The sequence below is a fragment of the Somniosus microcephalus genome, chromosome 23 (genome assembly GCF_052327205.1).
Source record: "Somniosus microcephalus isolate GS21.2 chromosome 23, FLI_Smic_1.0, whole genome shotgun sequence".
Lineage (NCBI taxonomy): Eukaryota > Metazoa > Chordata > Chondrichthyes > Squaliformes > Somniosidae > Somniosus > Somniosus microcephalus.
In genome coordinates, this window is record NC_141009.1 from 58,028,401 (window position 1) to 58,036,969 (window position 8,569).

Consider the following 8,569-nt stretch of genomic DNA (forward strand, 5'->3'; position numbering starts at 1 on the left):
GGAGCGGGAGAGAGAGCGAGGCCCAGACTCACCGGCTCCGGCAGCAGCGAGAGCGGCCCTGAGAGGAGCCTGAGCGACAGCGGGGAGTATAAGGAGCGGGAGAGAGAGCGAGGCCCAGACTCACCGGCTCCGGCAGCAGCGAGAGCGGCCCTGGGAGGAGCCTGAGCGACAGCGGGGTGTATAAGGAGCGGGAGAGAGAGCGAGGCCAAGACTCACTGGCAGCGGCAGCAGTGCGACCAGCCCTCAACAGGCAACATTCGAAAGTGAAGTCAGAGATTAAAAGTGAAGTCGGCACAAGGGAGGCAGCTGATTGGTGAGTAGTGGGTGAGTGTTTTTTTTAAGTTTAAAGCTTATTCTTTTAAGTTAGTTCTCAGTCTTTTAAATAAAGGTCCGTACCCAGTCTTTTAAATAGCCTGTTAGATAAAGGGATGACAGGAATGGCAAAGCAGCTCAGTCCAGCGGTGTGCACATCCTGTGGCACGTGGAAAGTCATGGACGCTTTGCGTTGCATGGATGACTACATGTGCAGTAAGTGTCAGCAGCTGCAACGACTCAAGCGACGGTTTACGGAGCTTGAGCGGCGACTGGAATCACTGTGGTGCATCCGCGAGGCTGAGAACTACGTGGATAGCACGTTTAGTGAGGTGGTCACCCCGCTGCCTAAGAGAGAGCAGACAGAGAGCAAGTGGGTGACCACCAGACAGAAGAAGACCAGGCAGGCAGTGCAGGAGGCCCCGGAAGGCATCTCGCTCTCCAACCGGTATTCTATTCCGAGTACTGGTGGGGGCGATGGTCCCTCCGAGGAGTGCAGTCAGAGCCAAGTCCTCGGCACCACAGGTGGCTCCGCTGCACAGTGGGGAAGGAACAATAGTGGAAGAGCAATAGTTGTAGGGGATTCAATAGTGAGGGGAGCAGACAGGCGTTTCTGCGGCCACAGATGTGACTCCAGGATGGCATGTTGCCTCCCTGGTGCCAGGGTCAAGGATGTCACCAAACGGCTGCAGGGCATTCTGGGGGGAGAGGGTGAACAGCCAGATGTCGTGGTCCATATCGGTACCAATGGCATAGGTAGAAAGAGGGATGAGGTCCTGCAGGCAGAGTTTAGGGAGCTAGGAGTCAGATTAAAAAACAGGACCTCAAAGGTAGTAATCTCCGGTTTACTCCCGGTGACACGTGCTAGTGAGTCCAGAAATAGGAGGATAGAGCAGATGAATGCGTGACTGGAAGGATGGTGCAGGAGGGAGGGCTTTAGATTTCTGAGGCATTGGGACCGTTTCTGGGGGAGGTGGGACCTGTACAAGCTGGACAGGTTGCACCTCAACAGAGCTGGGACCAATATCCTCACGGAGGGGTTTGCTAGTGCTGTTGGGGAGGGTTTAAACTAGTTTGGCAGGGGGATGGGAACCTAAGAATTGAGTCAGTAGGGAGGGAAGAAAAACTGGAATTCGAAAACAAAAACGTAGAAAGTAAATTGGAAGGACAGAGGAATCAAGGGCTAGATAGTAGTCAACAAGGAGGTTTTCCTGTACTAGATGGTATGTACTTGAATGCAAGGAGTATAGCAAACAAGGCAGATGAGCTGAGGGCACAGGTAGATACTTGGGACTATGATATTATAGCTATTACAGAGACGTGGCTGAAAGAGGGGCAGGTATGGCAGCTCAACATTCCTGGTTACAGGATTTTCAGACGGGATAGAGAGGGAGGTAAAAAGGGAGTGGGGGTTGCGGTGTTGATTAAAGAAACTATTATTGCTGTGAGGTGGGATGATATGTTGGAGGGATCATCAAACGAGGCCATATGGGTCGAATTAAAAAACAAAAAGGAACGATCACACTGCTGGGAGTGTACTACAGACCTCCTGTGGTGATTATTCTTTATGTTTAGTAAGAAGTATTGTGATTGGTTGTTTGTTTCCTGCCTTGGGATATATGCTGTAATCTCATTGGTAGTTGATGTCATGTGATTTGTGGTGGCCATCTTAAATTCAGTTCTTTCCAGCCTTTAGTTGGGACTGGGTGTTGAAAGATGTGCTACAGGATTTTTAAGTTAATAAAGCCTAGATTAGAAAGGCAAATCTATTCTTCATTTCAATTTATTAACTTTATGTCAGAATGGAGCTATATCTTCAACCAGAACGATTCAATGCTGGCCCTAATTCTGCAGGAGTGGATGATAAATGGAAACACTGGTATTGTACATTTAAAAACTTTTTGGGCGTGTTGGATCAAGAGTCTCTAAATAAGCTGAATATGCTGATCAACTACATTGCTCCGGATGTGTATAAGTATATTTTGGACTGTAAAACTTACGAAGTGGCTATTTCTACATTGGAAAAGATTTTTGTTAAACCAAAGAATGAGGTATTTGCACGTCACCTTCTATCTGCCTGTAGGCAGCAGGTGGGAGAATCTTTGGATACTTATTTACAAGCACTTCGGTGCCTTAGTGTTAACTGTAATTATAAGGCCGTGACGGCTGAAGAACATAAGGAAGAATTGGTACGGGATGCTTTTATTAATGGATTACTGTCTAGATCAATTCGTCAGCGGTTGTTAGAAAATAAGACTTTGGATCTTAAGAGTGCTTTTGAGCAAGCTTCTACATTGGATGTGGCTCAGAGAAGTTCGGATTCTTATGCTCTTTTTAATTGGCCTGTGACTGTGGTTTCGGCAGTTCCGGATGAAAAGGAATTATGTGGACTTAATAGGAGTGGTTTACTAGATTCTGAAACAGTTTCTACTTCAGCGGCTGTTGCCTCTAGGATTCAGAAGTGTTATTTTTGTGGGAACGTCCGGCACCCTCGTCTGAAGTGTCCTGCTCGGGAGGCTGTGTGTAGTAAATGCGGCAAGAGAGGTCATTACGCACGTGTGTGTAAATCATCAGGTTCAATTACCTCCTCTGTGACTATTCAGCCTTTAGATAGGGCGTTTATTGCATCAATTTCTGCTGCATTTGCTCATGGCCTAAACAAAGCTATAGTTACGGCCCAAGTTAATGGGTTGGAAGTGAAGGCCCTTATAGATACGGGCAGTACCGAGAGTTTTATAAGTCTTCAGTTTGCAAAGGAGAAGCATTTGAAAATTTTGCCTGTTTCCTATCAGGTGTGTATGGCTCAGACGACTCTCACTTCACAAGTAGCTGGTTGTTGTCTTGTGAAATTGATTCTTCTAGGTAATACGTATACTGATATACGCCTATCTGTTTTGCCTAATCTCTGTGCGGATATTTTGATTGGTCATGATGTGCTTCAGTTACACGAGTCTCTCAGTCTTTCACTTGGAGGGACTAAGCCACCTTTATCTATTTGTGGATTAACCTCTTTATCCATTTCTCCATTATCACTTTTTTCCAATTTGATGCCGGATTGTAAGCCAATTGCTACCAAGTCAAGAAGGTATAGCAGTCAGGATAGAGAATTTATTAATTCTGAAGCTCAACGTCTCTTATTGGAAGGAATCATTGAACCTAGTTGTTCGCCTTGGCGGGAACAGGTAGTTGTCACGACTAACGAGAGACATAAGAAACGAATGGTGATAGACTATTCCCAAACTATTAATAGGTATACTCAATTAGATGCGTACCCTTTGCCTAAGATTGATGAGCTTATCAATAAAGTATCTCAGTATAAGGTTTTTAGCACTATTGACCTAAAGAGTGCTTATCATCAGATTCCTATTGTTAAGAAGGATCAACCATATACGGCCTTTGAGGCTGGTGGAAAGCTGTATCAGTTTTGCCGAATACCATTTGGTGTTACTAATGGTGTTGCTTGTTTTCAACGGGCAAGGGATGCTTTTATAAGTGATAACTCTCTGACACCTTTTCATACTTAGATGACATCACGGTGTGTGGCAAATCAAGGGTGGAGCATGATTCTAATTTAGAAAGATTCCTTCAAGCTGCGGAAAAAGTTGGCTTAACTTTCAATAAAGAGAAGTGTACCTTTTCGACCACTGAGGTAAATCTACTGGGGTACATTATCTCGGGAAACAAGATTAAACCAGACCCAGAACATCTGCAACCATTGATTGATTTACCTTGTCCTACTAATTCGAAGGCTTTGCAACGAGTTGTTGGACTGTTTTCTTACTATTCTAATTGGATTGCAAATTTTTCACAGAAGATCCGGCCTCTTATTCGGGTTACGACATATCCTCTATCATGGGAGGCCAGGACGTGTTTTGATAATTTTAAAAAGGATATCCTTGGAGCAGTTGTGCATTCTATTGATGAGCAGGTTCCTTTTGTGATTGAGATGGACGCTTCTGATTTTGCAATTGGGGCTACTCTGAACCAAAATGGAAGACCTGTGGCCTTTTTCTCACGTACCTTGAACAATAGTGAAAAAAGGCATTCTTCAATAGAGAAAGAGGCGTATGCAATAGTAGAAGCACTGCGTAAATGGAGACATTATTTATCGGGGCGACATTTTACGTTGGTAACTGATCAAAAGTCTGTGTCCTTTATGTTTGATGTCAAACATTTTGGAAAGATTAAGAATGATAAAATAATGAGGTGGAGGATTGAGTTGGCATGTTACCATTTTGATATAGTTTATCGTCCGGGGAAGGATAATGTTGCTGCTGATGCGCTGTCGAGGGCTTATTGTTCTGTGATTCATGGAGATACGCTTATTAATCTTCACAATGCCTTATGCCATCCTGGGGTTACGAGGATGATACACTTCGTACGCAGTAAGAATTTGCCCTTTTCAGCTAAAGACGTCAAGCGGATGACTTCATCATGTTCTATCTGTGCTCAGTGTAAACCGAATTTCTTTAAGCCTCAACGAGCTCATCTTATAAAGGCTATTTCTCCTTTTGAACGTTTGAGCGTCGATTTTAAGGGGCCTCTTCCTTCAACTACTCAAAACCGATATATATTTACTGTTGTGGATGAGTTTTCAAGGTTCCCTTTTGCTTTTCCTTGCGCAGATGTATCAGCTGCTACAGTTATCAAATGTCTGACTCAACTTTTTGTCATCTTTGGGATGCCTGCGTATATCCATTCGGATCAGGGAAGTTCTTTTATGTCTTCCCAGTTGAAGGAATACCTTCAGAGTCGGGGAATTTCTACTAGCAGAACTACCCCGTATAATCCCCAGGGTAATGGACAGTGCGAACGATACAATGGGGTGATCTGGAAGGCAGTTATGTTGGCTTTGACATCCCGGAACCTTAAGAATACACAGTGGGAAATGGTACTGCCTGATGCCCTGCATTCCATTAGATCATTGCTTTCAACGGCTACTAATGTGACCCCCCATGAAAGGCTCTTTAACTATCCGCGGAGATCTACTACGGGATATTCGGTACCTTCATGGCTTACTATGCAGGGACCTGTGCTGCTTCGACGCCATGTTAGATTGTCAAAATATGATCCTTTAGTGGAGGAGGTGGAGCTGTTGGAGGCAAATTCCCAATATGCTCATATTCGATTCCAAGATGGGAAAGAAAGTACCGTTTCAATTAAAGACTTGGCTCCTTGTGGTGGCCAGCCCTCTTCTGAGGATATTAACAATAGTCATGATTCAGATAATGTGGATGCTGTTACAGATACTACGAATATTTCCAATCTGACTGCAGATAATTATACTTCTATTAGTCAGCCCTCGATGGATGTTCATGACCGTCCCAGTTTACCTCCTGATGGGATTTCTAATCCGGAAACCGTTGAAAATCGGGATATGGATAGCCTTCCTGCAGAAGATACTTCTGTGTCTCCTGGTGTGGGAGGGCAAGGAATTTCACCAAGGTTAAGAAGGTCAACACGAACAAGATATCTGGTCGACCGATTGAAAATGGACTTTTAAATTGATAGTAATGTTTTAAAATTGTTGAAATATTATATTATATTGTTTTAGTTGAGAGATACTTAATACTTATGTGCAATGTTACTATTTGTTGTTGCTCACTTAGTACTGTGTCATGTTGAATAGTTTTATTTTGTCTGTGCATAGTTTTAGTTGTAAATAATTAATTATAAATTGTAAAGGTTATTTAGGTTGGAGTATATTTTAAAAGGAGAGGTGAATGTGGTGATTATTCTTTATGTTTAGTAAGAAGTATTGTGATTGGTTGTTTGTTTCCTGCCTTGGGATATATGCTGTAATCTCATTGGTAGTTGATGTCATGTGATTTGTGGTGGCCATCTTAAATTCAGTTCTTTCCAGCCTTTAGTTGGGACTGGGTGTTGAAAGATGTGCTACAGGATTTTTAAGTTAATAAAGCCTAGATTAGAAAGGGGGTGAAATGAAAAATAGATTTGCCTAACAGTGAGAGGGAGATAGAAGAACAAATATGTAGACAAATTTCTGAGAAATGCAAAAACTATAGGGCAGTAGTAGTAGGGGATTTCAGCTACCCCAATATTAACTGGGATAAAATTAGTGTGAAGGGTATAGAGGGTGCAGAATTCCTAAAATGCATCCAGGAGAACTTTTTTAGCCAGTATTTAGCAAGCCCAACAAGGGAGGGGACGGTTCGGGACTTAGTTTTAGGAATGAAGCTGGGCAGGTAGAAGAAGTATCAGTGGGAGAGCATTTTGGTGCTAGTGACCATAATTCTGTTAGATTTAAGGTAGTTATGGAATAAAAATTCTAAATTGGGGAAAAGCAAATTTTGCTAAGCTCAGAGGGGATTTAGCCACAGTGGACTAGAAACAGCTACTCAGTGTCAGAGCAGTGGGAGGCATTCAAGGAGGAGATCCGAAGGGCTCAGACCAAATATGTGCCCTTAAAGAAAAAAGGTGGGACTAACAAATCTAGAGCCCCCTGGATGTCTAGGGACATACAAGGTAGGATAAAGAAAAAAAGGGAGGCGTATGACAGATACCGAGGGCTAAACACTGCAGAATCTTTAAAGGAGTACAGAAAGTGCAGGGGTGCAATTAAAAAGGATATTAGGAAAGCAAAGAGAGAGCATGAAAAATTCTTGGCAAGTAAAATCAAGGAAAACCCAAAGATGTTTTGTAAATATATTAAGAGTAAGAGGATAACTAAAGAAAGGGTAGGGCCTATTAGAGATCATGAGGGTAATCTGTGTGTGGAGGCGGGAGACGTCGGTAGGATTCTTAATGACTACTTTGCATCTGTTTTCACAAAGGAGAGGGGCAAAGCAGACATTGCTATCAGGGAGGAGGAGTGTGAAATATTAGATGAAATAAATATAAATATAGTGAGAGAGGAAGTATTAAGGGGCTTACCAGCTTTAAAAGTGGATAAATCCCCAGGCCCAGATGAAATGTATCCCAGGCTGTTAAGCAAAGCAAAAGAGGAAATAGCAGAGACCCTGACCATCATTTTCCAATCCTCTCTGCCTTCAGGTGTGGTGCCGGAGGACTGGAGGACTGCTAATGTGGTTCCCTTGTTTAAAAAGGGAGAAAAGGATAGACCGAGTAATTACAGAACAGTCAGCCTAACCTCGGTGGTGGGAAAATTATTGGAAAGAATTCTGAAGGCAGGATAAACCTTCATTTAGAAAGACACAGATTAATCAAGGATAGTTAGCACAGATTTGTTAAGGGAAGGTCGTGTCTGACAAACTTGACTGAATTTTTTGAGGAGGTAACAAGGAGGGTAGATGAGGGTAGTGCATTTGATGTAGTGTATATGGACTTTAACAAGGCTTTTGATAAGGTTCCACATGGCAGACTGGTCACGAAGTTAAAAGTCCATGGGATCCAGGGCAGTGTCAAGTTGGATTCAAAACTGTAATGATCAATAACATGTCATTCTATAGTGGACACTAGGTGGAGCCGTAGAGCTGTGTAGAGCTGTATATAGCTGTATATATTAAGACTACACTACCCATGAGGCACTAGGCTACCCACAAGGCAGCAGTCAAGATGGAAGCCTCTACAGATATTGTACCTAGTCCACATGTGCTCAATAAAAGTGTCCAGCAAAAGCTAGCTGTGTTCATAGTAAGAATGTCCATTTATTAATGAACATAAGATGGTACCAGGATGGTGAAGATCTGCTGAAAATTGTGAAAAGCGAAATGGAGAATTTGAAGCCACCAGAGCGTTTGAAACTGACAGGAAACATCGACTACAATTGGCAGACTCTTAAACAACAATTCGAACTCTACATTGCAGCCATCGGATTCGGTACGAAGCCAGACGCAAGAAAAATAGCGTTGCTGCTTACGGTTGCAGGCCCACAGGCAATAGAGGTATTTAATACATTTGTATTTAATCCAGAGGAAAACAGAGAAAAATTAGAAGATGTGCTAAAAAAATTTGATGCACATTGCTCTCCCAAAAAGAATGAGACGTATGAAAGATACATCTTCCATTCTCGGACACAGCAACAAAATGAGACTTTTGATAGCTTTATAACTGATCTGAAACTGAAAGCACAGACATGTAATTTTTCTGAGCTGAAATCATCCATGATTCGTGACCAGATTGTGTTTGGTATTCATGATAAAAAAGTCAGGGAACGTCTGTTGAGAGGAACCGAACTAAATTTGGAAAATGCGGTGAAAATATGCCAAGCCAGCGAGCTAGCTCAAAAGCACGCGAAGACTTTCAGTGAAATCAATAATGTTGCGATTGTAATGAG

At 42.8% G+C, this 8,569-nt stretch overlaps 1 pseudogene; it reads left to right on the forward strand.

The window, feature by feature from the left end:
• Positions 1-437: 437 nt before the first annotated feature.
• LOC147101884 (uncharacterized) lies at positions 438-1,409 on the forward strand (annotated as a pseudogene).
• Positions 1,410-8,569: the final 7,160 nt, after the last annotated feature.